Genomic DNA, 15,914 nt, shown 5'->3' on the forward strand with positions numbered 1-15,914 from the left:
TTCCGCCAAAAATATGTTTAGACAATTGCAGATTATCATTCCAAATCAGTGGACTCATGTTATAAAGAAAAGAGAGGCAAACCTTTCGCCAAACAAGTTTACTATGTCATGTTGCACCATTTTTGGCCGAAGCTAGCTAGTGTGTATGTTTTTGAAAAAAAAAGAGCCAGCTAGCTTCCCCATTTTAGCTACACCTTCAGGCTTCAGCCATTGCTAATACACACCTTTCGCCATTTGGTGTATGGAGAGAGAGAGAGAGAGAGAGAGAGAGGAGAGCGCGCAATGTGTGGATGCGTCACGGCTATTGGTTCGCCTTGTGAATATCCGGACTCCCATAAGGGGGTCCAACCGTACGTAGTCCCCCCTGCACCCCCCGCGTCGCCTCCTCTGAGGCGACTCGGGGGCCAACCCTAGCGCCGCCGCCGCGTTTTATCCCTCTCCTCCCCTTCCTCCGCCGCCGCCTGAGGGCCTCCGAGGCGCGGGTGCTCGGCCCCAATGATGGTGGCGGCGGGATCTGGCGCCTCCTCTCCTTTGGAGGGCCTTGGTTCCCCGGAGCGGCGGCCCCGGCCGGTGGGCGCGGTGCAGCCGGCGGGCTACGCCGGCGGGACCTGGTGGGCAGCCTCCCACGGCCGCGCGGGCGGCGTGGGGGCCGCGGATGCTGGTGCAGTGGCGGCTCCTCGCAATCCGTCATGGCTCCATGTAGAAGATCTGTCCCTGCTCCGATCTATCCCGATCCGTGCTGGCACCGGTCCTTGGCGGCTGCTTTCGGCGTCCCCTATTGCCGGCCTGGTGGATCTGGCGATCGGGTGAGGGTCCGGGGGAAACCCCTGGCTGGCGCGGTGGCCTCTCCAAAGTGGACGTCTTTGGCACCGATCCCCTTCCTGGAGGCTTTGGGGTGGATCCTCTCCCTTCCGCCTCCTCCTCGAGCTATGGCGAAAGCTTTTGTTCCCCTGTCACTAGTAGAAAAAGGGTCAAATGTGAGACACATTAGTCCCGGTTTGTAACAGAACCGGCACTAATGTGTCCATTAGTGCCGGTTCCAACGGCTAGGCGGGAGGAGCTCTTTAGTACCGGTTCGTGGCAAACCTTTAGCACCGGTTCGTGCCACGAACCGGTACTAAAGAAAGTGGTGGCAGGATGTCGTCAGAGTGGGGCCCTTCCAGCACCTTTAGTACCGGTTCGTGGCACGAACCGGTACTAAAGGTCGTCCTATATAAACCCTTCGTCCACCCGCACTCTGTTCTTCCCCCTTTCCCCTCTCCCTCTCCTCTGTTCTTCCATTCTTCCTCTCGAGTTCATCACAAAATTTGCCCCAAATTTGTCAAGATTTGCAGGCCCTCATCCATTCAAATGATCACCAAGGTTAGCAACTTTGTCCTTTCATCTCTCATTGCTAGATTAGCTCTTGCATTGGTTTATATAGTGATTAATTGTGGGTTTTAGTAATTTGGGAGGAATTATATGTGGTAGTATTTGATTTATATGCAATTTGAGGTCAAAATAACACTTAGTTTGCATATGTAGGTGTGGTTTACTTAGTGCCTTCTAAATCTCCGTCGTAACCACCGTCGATCGCCCGCACCGTCCCGTCGCCGGCACCACCTTGTGGTGAGCCTCTTGTTCATGAAATTTTATATAAAAAATTGATGTTTGTGTGATTTGGATATATAGTTACTCGTATAATAATTATCTTACCCGTACGTTGTTTGTTATACATAGTGCCATGGTTTTGATATCCGTCCCCGTCGGCCCTCGTCCTTGTTATGGTTCGGATGTGGTAGATTCTCTTTTAAAACTATTTGTTGAATTTCGTGTTTATGACAAATTATGCCCATCAAGTTGACATAGATATTTTTATCTAGGAGGTATGTGAACCGGAAATTCCAACCGACCCTATTGTCGAGAGGTTAAATTTAGTTGAAAGAGAAAACGAGTACTTGAAAGAAAAATTGAAAAGAATTGAGGGGGAGAAGATGGAATTGGAGTTGCATGTTGCCGATGTCGTCGATGATCACAAGATCAAGATGGAGAAAATGCGCTTGAAGATTAGAAAGATTAGAAAATATGCCATCGATAGTGAGGCTTGGTATCATTATGCTGTTGGATCAATTGTTACCTTAGTTGCGATCTTGATCGCATTTGTTGTTGCATTTAAATGCTTTAGCTAGAGAGTTATTTGTTTGTTGCATTTAAGTGTTGTATGAACTTTATGTATGAACTTGTATTAATTTGGTCTATTCGGTGTTGTGTAATGAAGATGTGCCGGCAATGAATGTACGATGACCGATGCTCTCTCCAGTTCGTTGAGGGCGTGCATACTTTTCTGCTTGCGGCCGAGGCAAACAAGCGGGCGGATGGTTTTATGCCTTGTCCATGTGCTGGCTGTAAGAATGGTCGCAATTACTCTACGTCAAGAACCATTCACGTCCACCTGTTTGAGTCCGGTTTCATGCCCCACTATAATGTTTGGACCAAGCATGGAGAAAGAGGGGTTATGATGGAAGACAATGAAGAAGAAGAGGACGACGACAACTATCCTGGCCATGGGTTCCCTGAATACGATGATACAACAATGGGGGAAGAAGCTGAGCCAGTAATGCGGGAAGAAGCTGAGCCGGCAATGCGGGAAGAAGCTGAAGAAGAGGCATCAGATGAGCCCGTTGATGATCTAGGTCGGGCCATTGCCGATGCAAAGAGAAACTGCGCAAGTGATTTGAAGAAAAAGAAGTTGCAGCGCATGTTAGAGGATCACAAAAAATTGTTGTACCCGAATTACGTAGGTGACAAGAAAAAGCTGGGCACCACACTGGAATTGCTGCAATGGAAGGCAGAGAATGGTGTATCTGACAAGGGATTTGGAAAGTTGCTGGTAATGATAAAGGATATGCTTCCAAAGGACAACGAATTGCCCGAGAGTACGTACGAAGCAAAGAAGGCTGTCTGCCCTCTAGGGTTAGAGGTGCAGAAGATACATGCATGCCCTAATGATTGCATCCTCTACCGCGGTGAGTACGAGGATTTGAACGCTTGCCCGGTATGTGGTGCATTGCGCTATAAGATCAGCCGCGATGAGCATGGTGATGTCGAGGGCGAGCGCCCCAGGAAGAAGATTCCTGCCAAGGTGATGTGGTATTCTCCTATAATACCACGGTTGAAACGTTTGTTCCAAAACAAAGATCATGCCAAGGCGATGCGCTGGCACAGAGAAGACCGTAAGAAAGACGGAAAGTTGAGAGTACCCGTTGACGGGTCGAAGTGGAGAAAAATCGAAAGAAAGTACGACAAGGAGCATATGGTTTGGTCTAAGCGCAGATGGCATTAATCCTTTTGGGGAGCAGAGCAGCAACCATAGCACCTGGCCTGTGACTCTATGTTTGTATAACCTTCCTCCTTGGTTGTGCATGAAGCGGAAGTTCATTATGATGCCAGTGCTCATCCAAGGCCCTAAGCAACCCGGCAACGACATTGATGTGTACCTAAGGCCATTAGTTGAAGAACTCTTACAACTATGGAATGGAACAGGTGTACGTGCGTGAGATGAGCACATGGGGGAAGAATTTGACCTAAAGGCGTTGCTGTTCGTGACCATCAATGATTGGCCTGCTCTCAGTAACCTTTCAGGACAGACAAACAAGGGATATTGCGGATGCACGCACTGTTTGGATGATACCAACAGTATATATTTGTATAGTTGTAAGAAGAATGTGTACCTAGGACATCGTCGATTTCTTTCGAGCAGGCATCCCGTAAGAAAGAAAGGCAAGCATTTCAAAGGTGAGGCGGATCACCGGACGAAGCCTCGCCACCGTACTGGTGCTGATGTACATGGTATGGTCAAGGATTTGAAGGTGATATTTGGAAAGGGTCCTGGCGGACAACCTGTTCCGAAGGACGCTGACGGACGCGCACCCATGTGGAAGAAGAAATCTATATTTTGGGACCTGCCATATTGGAAAGACCTAGAGGTCCGCTCCGCAATCGACGTGATGCACGTGACGAAGAATCTTTGCGTGACCCTGCTTGGCTTCTTGGGCGTGTATGGGAAGACAAAAGATACACCTGAGGCACGGGAGGACCAGCAACGCATGCACAGAGAAGACGGCATACATCAGGGTCATGCAAGCTACGCTCTTACCAAAGAAGAGAAGGAAATCTTCTTTGAATGCCTGCTCAGTATTAAGGTACCGTCTGGCCTCTCGTCGAATATAAAGGGAATAATAAACATGGCAGAGAAAAAGTTCCAGAACCTAAAGTCTCATGACTGCCACGTGATTATGACGCAACTGCTTCCGGTTGCATTGAGGGGGCTTCTACCGGAAAACGTTCGATTAGCCATTGTGAAGCTATGTGCATTTCTCAATGCAATCTCTCAGAAGGTAATCGATCCAGAAATCATACCAAGGTTACAGAATGATTTGGTGCAATGTCTTGTCAGTTTCGAGTTGGTGTTCCCACCATCCTTCTTCAACATCATGACGCACGTCCTAGTTCACCTATGCGAAGAGATTAACGTTTTGGGTCCTGTATTTCTACACAATATGTTCCCCTTTGAGAGGTTCATGGGAGTCTTAAAGAAATATGTTCATAACCATGCTAGGCCAGAAGGAAGCATCTCCAAGGGCCATCAAAATGAGGAGGTCATTGAGTTTTGTATTGACTTTATTCCTGACCTTAAGCCGATTAGTGTTCCTGAATCGCGGCATAAGGGCAGACTGAATGGAAAAGGCACGCTAGGAGGGGAACAAATAATATGTATGGACGGACATTCTCTCACTGAAGCACACTACACAGTTCTACAGAATTCCGCCTTGGTGGCTCCGTATATGGATGAACACAAGAATTTGCTACGCTCCAAACACCCGGAGCGGTCTGATGACTGGATTACACGTGAACAAACCAGGAGTTTCGCCAGCTGGTTGCAGACACGTACCATGCATGACACCTCTATTGAAGATGACCTGTACTTACTGTCTCAGTTACCATCTTCGAATATAATGACTTTCAACACGATCTCCCAAGATAAGAAGAGCACCAACCAAAACAGTGGTGTCCGCTTTGATGCAGAAACCAAGACAGGAAAGGAAACATATTATGGTTATATACAGGACATATGGGAACTTGACTATCGACGTGGTTTAAAAGTCCCTTTGTTTCGGTGCAAATGGTTCAATATGACACGAGGCGGGATAACGGAAGACCCGCAGTACGGAATGACAACAGTGGATCTCAACAATCTTGCGTATGCAGACGAACCATTCGTCCTAGCCAATGATGTGGCACAGGTTTTCTATGTGAAGGACATGTCTACCAAGCCAAGAAAAAGAAAATATAAGAAAGCGAACGCATCGTACGATGAGCCGAAGCGGCACATAGTTTTTTCTGGGAAGAGAAACATCATGGGAGTGGATGACAAGACAGACAAGTCAGAAGATTATGAAAAGTTTGATGAAATTGCTCCATTCACAGTGAATATTGACCCGAGCATCCCGTTAAATGATGAAGATTTTCCATGGTTACGGCGCAAAGGGACACACGCGAAGAAAAAGTTTCACACCCAAAGATCTGGGATGTGATCGGCTTCACTATCATCACTTTCTTCTGTGTTTCACACCCAGAGGGGAATCTCTGTAATAGTTAGGGTAGTTATGTGTTTTGGCATTTGAAACGCGAAGAAATTTTATGTGCAAACAAATTCTTTCATGCCTTTACTGATTTTTAAAGTTAAGTTATTCACAAACTAGTGGTTCACACTAATTTCAAATAATTCAAAATTTAAACTATTCAAATTTGAAAACTACGGGCACTAACAGAAAGTTTGTAATTTTTTGTACCTAAAGCAAAAATATTCACAAAGAAACTCTAAATACACAAAAAAACAACACAAAAATAAATAAAGCAAAAAAAATAAAAAAGCCCGCCTACTAGGCCAGAGCGGCCTGCATACGACTAGAAACCCAACCTGTTGTTGGGCCAGGATGCAGGCCCGCAAAGGCCAAGTGGGCCCATAGGGCAACAAAGAACACGTAGGCCCAGTAGGCCTGCTTTGGAGAGGAGCTCGAGAGAGCGACTGCAAGGGGGTTTATAAACCAGTGCGGTCGCCCCTCGGCTAGCTAGGTGGGACTAAACTTGCCGCACCGCACCTGCGCCAGCGCACCCCCTTTAGTACCGGGTCGTGGCGAAGGGTCGAATGTGAAGCACAATAGTGCCGGTTGGAATTTCAGCCGACACTAATATGTACACTAGTGCCGGTTCGTGGCGGCGATCAATAGCACCGGTTCGTGGCGAACCTTTAGTACCGATTCATGCCACGAACCGGCACTAAATAGGTTGTGTCAGCCTCCGGTCAGGCTATGGCCCCACCATCACCATTTAGTGCCGGTATGTACCACGAACCGGTACTAATGAGGTTGTGTCAGGTAAGGCTGGGGCCCCACGAGCACCTTTAGTACCGGTTCATGGATGAACCAGACGTAAGCTGTTTTTTAGTCCCACCTCGCGAACTGAGAGGGACTAGGAGCGGTTTATAAGCCCTGAGTGCAGAGACGATGAAGAAGAGGCTCAATGCTCACGTTGCTTAGCTTCAAGCCTTCAGGAATACGGTAGACTGCACGGAGCTATGCGCAGTGCAGTTTACACTATTCCGAAACGCTTGAAGCAAATTAACGAGCATTGCACCTCTTTTTTATTTTTAATAACTTATTACAACTCCGTACTTCTTCTGTTATGGCAAAAACTAATTGCACGTCGACATTTCTTTTTTTTAAGTTATAACTCCAGACTTTGACCATCAAGTTTTGCAGAAAAGGAAAAATAGCAGAAAAGAAGAAAAACTATAGCTGAAAGAAAAAACTATACAAAAAAACTACTCAGAAATAAATAGAAGAAAATAAATATAGCAGAAAAGAAAAAACTACTCAAAAATAAAAAGAAGAAAAAATAAAGCAGAAAAGAAAAGAAATTATATTTGCTATTTTTCAATCGTTTACAAAATGACCGTGAAATTGAAAATCACTACAAAATGAACTCTGAAAATGTTGAATTTTGGCAAACTAGATGAAAAACTACTCACAAATAAATAGAAGAAAATAAATATAACAGAAAAGAAAAAACTATACAAAAAACTACGCAAAAATAAATAGAAGAAAATAAAGCAGAAAAGAAAAAAACTATAAAAAAATTGGGGCGCTGCACTGTGGGCCTGATAGGCCACAGGTGTGTAATTACAGGCCTTAAAGGCCCAGCAGACTCACAGGGCAGCACGCAGAGTTTAGGCCCACAAGCCTGCTATATAGAGGAGTTCGAAGTGGTAGCCGCGGCTGGGTTTATAAACCAGTGCGGCTGCCCTTCGCCCGGCGAGGTGGGACTAAACTTTGGGGTGGCAGCGCGAGGCCTTTAGTACCGGTTGGAACCACCAACCGGTACTAAAGGGGGGGGCCTTTAGTACCGGTTTGTGCCACCACCCGGTACTAAAGGGGGTCGCTTCCCGCCGCTTGGGCTGGCCAAAACTGGCCTTTAGTACCGGTTGGTGGCTCCAACCGGTACTAAAGGCCTCTCCTATATATACAACACTTGCGAAAATTTCATTCTCCCTCTGTTTCTTTCTCTGTTTCCCCATTGAAGCACCGCCAGCGCACCCCGATCGATCGACGCCGTCGCCGTCGCCGCCCCCGTCCCCGTCGCCGCCCCCATCCCAGTCGCTGCCCTCGTCTCCGTCGCCGCCCCGGGCCCGTCCCCGTCGCGTCGTCCCCGCGTCGCCGCCCCCGCGTCACGCCCCGGCCCGTCACCGCCCCCGGCCGTCGCCTCTAACCCCTCTCCCTCGCCCCCGGCGGCCACCATGGGCGCCGCCCCTCCCCGAGCCCATACACACACACAAGCATGATGAACACACACACACACGTACATATGTATGAATTAATGCATGTATATATTAGTATATACGTATTTTGTATGTTTAATTAGTTTAGATTATTTAGATTATTTTTTTACTATTATATATGTATGAATGCATGTTAGATGGATATAATTAGTGTTTAATTAGTATGGATTTTTTTATATAATGTTGTTTTTCAGTTTTTTAATGGATGTATAGAAGTTGTGTTTTCTGTTTTTAGTGTTAGATGCTTAATTAGTATGAAATAGTATATAGATTTTTGACATATGCAATGATAGCGTAATTAGTGTTACATAGAAATGTTAGAAATTTTAGTTATCAAAATCCAATCATTAAAAAATATTACTTTTTACGGGCATATAGCTAGTATTTGTTCTCGACGATGCCCGGCCCGCATCCTCGCCGTCGACCTATCGGCGACGACATCCGGCCGACCCATGTCCGGGACTAGGTTCCGCCGGGCTGGCACTGGGAGGTGCTGCCTGGAGGGGCGCGCCGCTTGATGAGGAACCCGGCCCCGGGTCCCGTCGTCGACCCTGATCTCGTTTGGTGGCGTTCGCGTGGGCCAGTTTCGGTGCGGAGGGACCCGGCCCCGCCGGAGGTGGTACGTCCGCCATGTCAGGGAGGAGGACGAGCACGTCCATCGCTACATGGTTGCGTTAGAAGGTGGCAGGTTCTCCAATACCTGGCAGTTTCTTCGGGGATCTCACTTCAGCTATGATCCTGTGAGGGTTCCTTCTCTTTGGGTGTCCACCGCCCGCGCCGCAGGAACCGCGAGTGTCCTAGATTCTTCTGTAGTATTCGATCTTTAATTAGCTACCTAGCTAGTGATGTACTATTCAATATTATATATTATTCGAGACGATGTATTCGAGATTATATCTATTATTCTAGATGATGTATTCGAGATTATATCTATTATTCGAGACGATGTAATTTGAATACTAGATTGTTTTATATTTCTTTTGGATTAGTTAAATAAAAGCTATGGCAGACAATACCGACAGAGAGGGAGAACAGACCATGTTCGATATTATACGCGGGCCAGATGATGATCAGAATGAAGAAGAAGATTATGATGGCTCCGAATTTCTAAACAACACCGGAGAGGGTGATATGATATTCGACCGCGACGACCGAATTGATGAAGTCATGAACTACGATTATGACGATGACGAAGAACATGTTGATCCTGAAACAACAAAGACCGGCGAGGTATATTTATATAAGCATGCATCTGGTGATCATCACATGTTTTAAATGACTTGAAGATATATTAACGAATCGATCTTTGTTCTTTTAGCCATTCGGATCAAGCAAATCTTCAGGCAAAAGGACGAAACGCGGCCCGAACAAAAAGTTGAAGGAGGGCGTAAAGTACAATATCGAGGCAATCAGACCTAATGGCGAACCATTAGCGCCTAAGAAGATTGCGGACAAGTTCGTTCGTCAGTGCGGAGTTCTTGTGAAGGACCAACTCCCGATCAAACTTCAAGAATGGAGAGAGCCAGCAAAGCCACGTCCAGATGTTACTTTTGTCGACAAGAATCAAAAAGATCTGCTTTGGGATACTCTCATGGAACATTTCACCCTACCAGATCATTTCACAAAAGCAGATGTGCAGAAAGTCAAGAACGCTGCTCTTAGGAAGATGGCGGTTGCATTCAAGAACCATAAGAATCGTGAATGGGACAAGTACGTCAAGGGAGGAAGGAAGACTCCAGTATTCGAGGGAACACTAGAGAACCAACGTGCTCATTGGGACGATTTCGTGAAATTCAAGGATTCGGAATTAGCTAAGGAACGGTCGAGAATAAACAAGAAGAATGCCGAAAAAAGGATAAGTTCCATAAGCTGGGGCCAGGTGGCTATGCGGTGGCAATGCCTATGTGGGTTAAGTCTGAAAAAGAGATGGTGGATGCAGGTGTCACTCCGGTTACTAAAAGCTGCCCCCCCAGGTGCAGGACTTGGTTCTATGTTCATGGGGGGGGGGAGTTGGACCCGAAGACAGGCAATGTTTCGACGAAGGCAAGTCTGAAGAGAGCCGACGATGCGATACTTGTTGCAATAGAAGAGGCACGATCGGGGGTGTTCCAGCCCAATAGAGAGAACGACGAGCTTATGCGTGCCCTGGGAAATCCTGAACACTCGGGAAGAACACGAGGCAAGGGCGCTATTCCGTGGTATGAGGGGTTTTCAGACTGGAACACCGACTACAGAACCCGTGCGAGAAATAAGATTGCGGAGGAGAAGAAGAGGAAGATGGAGGAGGAGCAGAGGAAGCGGGACTATGAATGCCTTCAAGGCCTAGAAGCAAGTCAAGCGGAATTGGCAGTCAAATTCCAGCGGCAGCAGGAGCAGATCGACTCACTTACCCAGCAAAGGGGGTCTCAGCAGCAGCAGCTTCTAGCGGATGATCCAGCATTGGATAGCACCGCCCCATCCATGCCGAGAAGCAGCGTGGGTTCCGCCCCGGACGACGCAATGCTGGGTAGATACCCCGTGGATGACATCACGGAGAACACTAACTGCGAGCTACACGTCAAAATAACGAACATATCCATGAAGGTGGCGGACGCCGTTGCTTTTACAAATACCCCCAAGGCAACCTTCCATTGCAACCCGATTCCAGCGGGCTATGCTCGTGTCTTGGTTAATGAGGTGGTGGATGTCGTGGTTCTAAGCCTGACAGTAGAGTGGGGGGGTAGGTATGGAGAGGCAAGGTCCTAGCTATGGAGAGGTTGTAAACACAAGAGATGTACGAGTTCAGGCCCTTCTCGGAGGAAGTAAAAGCCCTACGTCTCGGAGCCCGGAGGCGGTCGAGTGGATTATATGTATATGAGTTACAGGGTGCCGAACCCGTCTACCTGTGGAGGGGGGTGGCTTATATAGAGTGCGCCAGGACCCCAGCCAGCCCACGTAGGAGAGGGTTTAAGGTGAGTTAAGTCCGGGGTGTTACTGGTAACGCCCCACATAAAGTGTCTTTACTATCATAAAGTCTACTTAATTACAGGCCGTTGCAGCGCAGAGTGCCTCTTGACCTTCTGGTGGTCGAGTGAGTCTTCGCGGTCGAGTCCTTCAAGGCAGTCGAGTGTGTCTCTCGTTGGTCGACTGGAAGGTGACCTCTTCTAAGGGTGTCCTTGGGCAGGGTACTTAGATCAGGTCTGTGGCCCTACCCTAGGTACATGACCCCATCATTAGCCCCCGAATGGATTGAGGCTTCGAGTGAGGAAGGAGTTGATGTTGTTTCCGATTAACTTTTGCACACTGGTCGTGCGTTGTTCTGGACCAAAGAATCTCTTCGTTGGTAGTGAGCAACTTGTCTTCAGTCGACTCGATCCATTCTCTTCTTTCGTCGTGTGATCTTTCGGGCTTCGACGATTTCCGAGCGACGGATCGCAGGAAATCCCGCGTCTGACAGACCGATCTGCCGTTCGCGGATTCCGTGGGATGCGAAATTTTGGGGAAGCGCGCGAAGCGGAGCAGGCCGCGATGTTCGGATGGGACGGGACATAGATGCCTCGATCCCCGCACCGCTTTCTTCGCCACGTATCCCGCCTGCATAATTGTTTCTGGATATGATTAGATCGACCGGGCCCACCTGTCATCCACTCGGAAGGGACCTTATAAATACGCCCGGCGAGGGTTTTTTGTACAGTGCCTCAGCATTCTCTTTCTCTGCTCCCTTCGTCTCCGTCCAGCGCGCTCGCTCTCGCCTCCGCACAACTTCTCCTCGCGCGTCTCACCGGCAACCATGGCCAAGGAGAAGACGGCGGCGCTGGAACGCGCGAAGAAGGCGTCGGTGACGGAGAAGGCGAAGGGGAGATCGACCAGCCGCGGCGGGTCTTCGTCTAGATCCCGCCGGCCGAAGGGCTGGGTCCAAGGAGATTGGATCCAGTCGACCATCACAGAGAAAGATCTCCTCGACATGGCCAACGAGGGCCTGATCCCTCATGGAGCTGCGAGGCTTCCGGGGAAGGAGTGGCAGCCCCAGCCAGAAGAGGGTGAGTGCGTGCTCCTGGCTACCCATGTCGACCGTGGATTTTCTTTGCCGCCGAGTATTTTCTTTCATGGTTTCTTGAACTTCTTTGGAGCGCAACTCCATCACTTTACCCCAAATTCTATCGCCTATCTTGCCGCGTTCGTGTCCATGTGTGAGGGTTTTCTGGGCTGTCGACCGCACTGGGGCTTGTTCAAGCATATATTCACGTGTCGCTCTCAGACCGTGAAGAAAGCGAGCCCAGGCGACGAAAGGACCCGAGTTTTCCAAATGTGTGGGGGCCTGGGGATCCAGGTGAGGAATAAGAGCACCTTCCCAGCCATGACTTTTCCCGAGTCAGTCAGAGGCTGGCAGTCGACCTGGTTCTACTGCCAGGATCAGTCGACGCCGGGGCAGTCGAGTGGACTCCCTCAGTTTACCATGGACCGAGTGAACAAGCCCTCCTCTCTGAAGTTGATTCCGGAGGAGAAAGCTGACGTGAATATGTTGATGGAGCGCGTAGTACAGTTGGTTCGGGAGGGAGTGACGGGCATGGATCTCCTGGAGGTTTTCCTTAGGCATCGTATCTAGCCCCTTCAGTTCCGGAGCCACTGCATGTGGTTGTACTGTGGGACTGAGGACGAGACTCGGGTCCATCCAGAAGCAGTCGACGATGTCACTCTGGAAAGGTGGATGGCTGCCGTTACCGGAAACAAGGATAACCCACGCGGAGCCAGAAGGATTGCTCCACTCGACCACCACAGTGATCCAAACAAGGTATGCCTGCTCTGCTCTCCACTGTTTTCTTGTCATATTCATTTCTGTTTATTCTACCAATCGGTCGATTGATCTTTGTCTTGATGTCTATCAGGCCCTCACCGAGCTGTACTCGATGCCCAATGGAGCACAGGCTCCGACTGAGGAGGGCGAGGCGAGTGGGGGCGAGAGCCAGGAGGAGGAGTGGGAATCGGACGTTGCTGAGGATGATGACGACGATGACGACGATGACGGTGATGAAGATGATGCTGAAGACGAGGAAGAAGAGGAGGAGGAGGTCATACCACCGCGCTCGGAAAGGCGGTCGAAGCTTGTCCACGACCCTGCGACTGAACGTGGCAAGGGGGTTGCGACCGTTGCTCAGTCGACCAAGCGCCCTCGGACCACCTCTCCGGCGCCGACTGAAAAGGCGTCGAAGCAGCCCAGGGCGGCTTCGTCAAAACCGACCAAGCTCCTGCCGAAGATGAAGGTGTCCATCCCCACCATATCAGGGTAATCATGCTGCTTAAGACTTCCTATTTTGTGTGAACTTTGTCTCTGGTTGGCGCTGGAGTTAGTCGACTGATTCTTTGGAGTTGCAGTGCTGCTACTTCTGAGACCTCAGCCCGGGCTGATGACCATGAGATGGAGGACGCAGCAACCTCAAAACCAGGTACTATACTCTTAACGCCGTTTTTAGTCGACTGACTCATGATCTCTAATCCTGATTCTTTTCTGTAGCTCCACCGAATGTTGTTATCACTCTCCCTGATGATGAAGATGAGGAACCGCTGAAGCACAGAAGGAGTAGGAAAGCGTCTGCCAGCAGGGTGCCCCAGGATGTGACGGTGCCTGAGACTCTGGTTGCGGAGGAGGAGAACACCACTCCACACACTGTGTCCTTCGCAGATCCACTGACGAGTGCTCAGAAGCCCTCCCTCTTCACGACGCACCATGTCCCAGAGGACCAAGCTGGCGCCGCGAAGGAGGCGATACGCCAGGCAGGGATCATGATGGAGCAGTTAAGGACCATCCGGGATGCGAGCCAGGCAGCTTACGACGCTAGTTCCGCCCTTCAAAGCAATGTTCAGGTCAGTCGACCACCGCCTGTTCTGTTAAGATATGCTATCAAAAAGTTTTCTTTCCAGAATTTATAGTAGTCACCCAGTGGGTGTGTCGACTTAGACTCCGTGTTAGCGGGGGCACGCTGAGTGCACCCGCTGGGTGTAGTCCCCAAGGCTAAGGTCGACTGCTGGCAGTCGGCCTTAGGCTTTATAATTTCAGTCTTTGCGTCATTCGACTATGGATTTCGCAAACCGGTGGGGGCACGCTGAGTGCACCCACTGGGTGTAGTCCCCGAGACTGTGGTCGACTGCTTGCAGTCGATTACAGTCTTAAAGAATACATCTCTCTCTCTCTTTTTTTTGAGGTCGACTGGTCGACTCTATCTTCGATAGGATTAGTGGGGGCACGCTGAGTGCACCCACTGGGTGTAGTCCCCGAGACTACGGTCGAATGCTTGTATTCGACTGTAGTCTTAGAAACGTGTGATTTTTCCTTTTTCACTCGGAAGTGAATTATATTTGACATTTAGTCGATTGGTTCTTCGCAGAACTCCTGTGATCTTGTGGCTCGCTACTCTGAGCTGGAAAACAAGCACGTTCAGCTCGAGCTGAATTTGAAGCTGGTTCAGGAGAAACTGACGAAGGCAAAGGAGCAGACCGAAGGTATGTTTGGTGAGACCTTGACGACTGATTTTCCCCTTCGTTCGTTTCAAAATCTGATCTTGCTGTAACTTGTAGGTAAGGTAAGGGAGGCCCAACAGAAAAAAGACCTTGAACTAGCTGAGAAGATCAAGCTCGCTGACGAGAAGCTAGCTTTAGTCACCAAGCTTGAACAAGACAATACCAATCTGAAAGCTGCTCTTGGGATTGCCAACAAGGAAGTCAGTCGACTGAAAACTGATAAAACTGCCCTGACCGACCAAGTCAGTAAGTTGACTGGGAAGAAAAATGATCTGGAGGCCTTCCTGAGTGGTCTTGCCAAGAAGCTGTTTCTTATGCTTGAAGGTAAACCTCTATGCTCGGCAATCATTTCCAATCGTGATTTTTTCATTCGACCATCGCCTTGACTCGGTGATCGTCCTTGCAGAATTTTGTCAAAACTTTGAAGAAGAAACTAGCCGGCTGGAACCAAACCCCGACCCCGTCAATTCCCCGGTGAACGACGAAGTTGCCATGAATGTTTTCCGACTGGAGTCCCGTGTTGCAGCTGCCGTGGACTATCTTGCAAGGCTGAAGGTCGCCACATCTCGCATCGACTCGACGCTCTGGCCCGGGGAGACACTTCAAAATGACCTTGAGTCGCTGATGGCTCGCTTGAACACGATCCCTGGTCGAGTGTAGGAGTGGAAGAAGTCGTCGGCTCGGTGCGGTGCAGATGTTGCTCTGTGTCTGGCCCGAGTCCACTGCAAAGATGCGCGAGAAGAGAAGCTGGCGGCCCTCCGGGTGGCCGACACCAAGAAACATGACTTCAGGTCCTTTATGGAAACTTTCCTTGCGGCTGCCACTCGGATCACAGATGGAATTGATCTTGATGAGTTCGTTGCACCTTCCAGCCCTCCACAGGAGGGCTAAAAAACTTCTTCTAAGCTCGACGCTTTAAATTTGCCTCGGTATGCCGAGTGGAGTTGTAACCGATAAACCCTAACGGGCTTAGCACCCGAGCACTTTTGGTTCCTTTAGATATCGATTCGAACTTGAATTTGTCGTTTGAATATGATTGCTTTTGGCTCGAAATGTCTTTTGCAGGTTCAAAGTAGGGCGCTTACTGCAATCGACTTATTCCTTAGTCCACTTAGGTGAGCGCTGGGCTGCAGCTAAGCCCTCGAGTGGAAGTCTGGCTTACCACTCGGCAGGATTTTTATAACTTAGGCGAGTACTTGGACTGCAGCTAAGCCTCCGAGTGGAAGTCTGGCTTACCACTCGGTAGGATTTTTATAACTTAGGCGAGTACTTGGACTGCAGCTAAGCCTCCGAGTGGAAGTCTGGCTTACCACTCGGTAGGATTTTTATAACTTAGGCGAGTACTTGGACTACAGCTAAGCCTCCGAGTGGAAGTCTGGCTTACCACTCGGCAGGATTTTTATAACTTAGGCGAGTACTTGGACTGCAGCTAAGCCCCCGAGTGAGAGGTTTGCTCTTCACTCGGTAGGATTTTTGTAACTTAGGCGAGTACTTGGACTGCAGCTAAGCCCCCGAGTGAGAGGTTTGCTCTTCACTCGGTAGG

Source organism: Triticum aestivum, chromosome 3B (assembly GCF_018294505.1).
Source record: "Triticum aestivum cultivar Chinese Spring chromosome 3B, IWGSC CS RefSeq v2.1, whole genome shotgun sequence".
Classification (NCBI taxonomy): Eukaryota; Viridiplantae; Streptophyta; class Magnoliopsida; order Poales; family Poaceae; genus Triticum; species Triticum aestivum.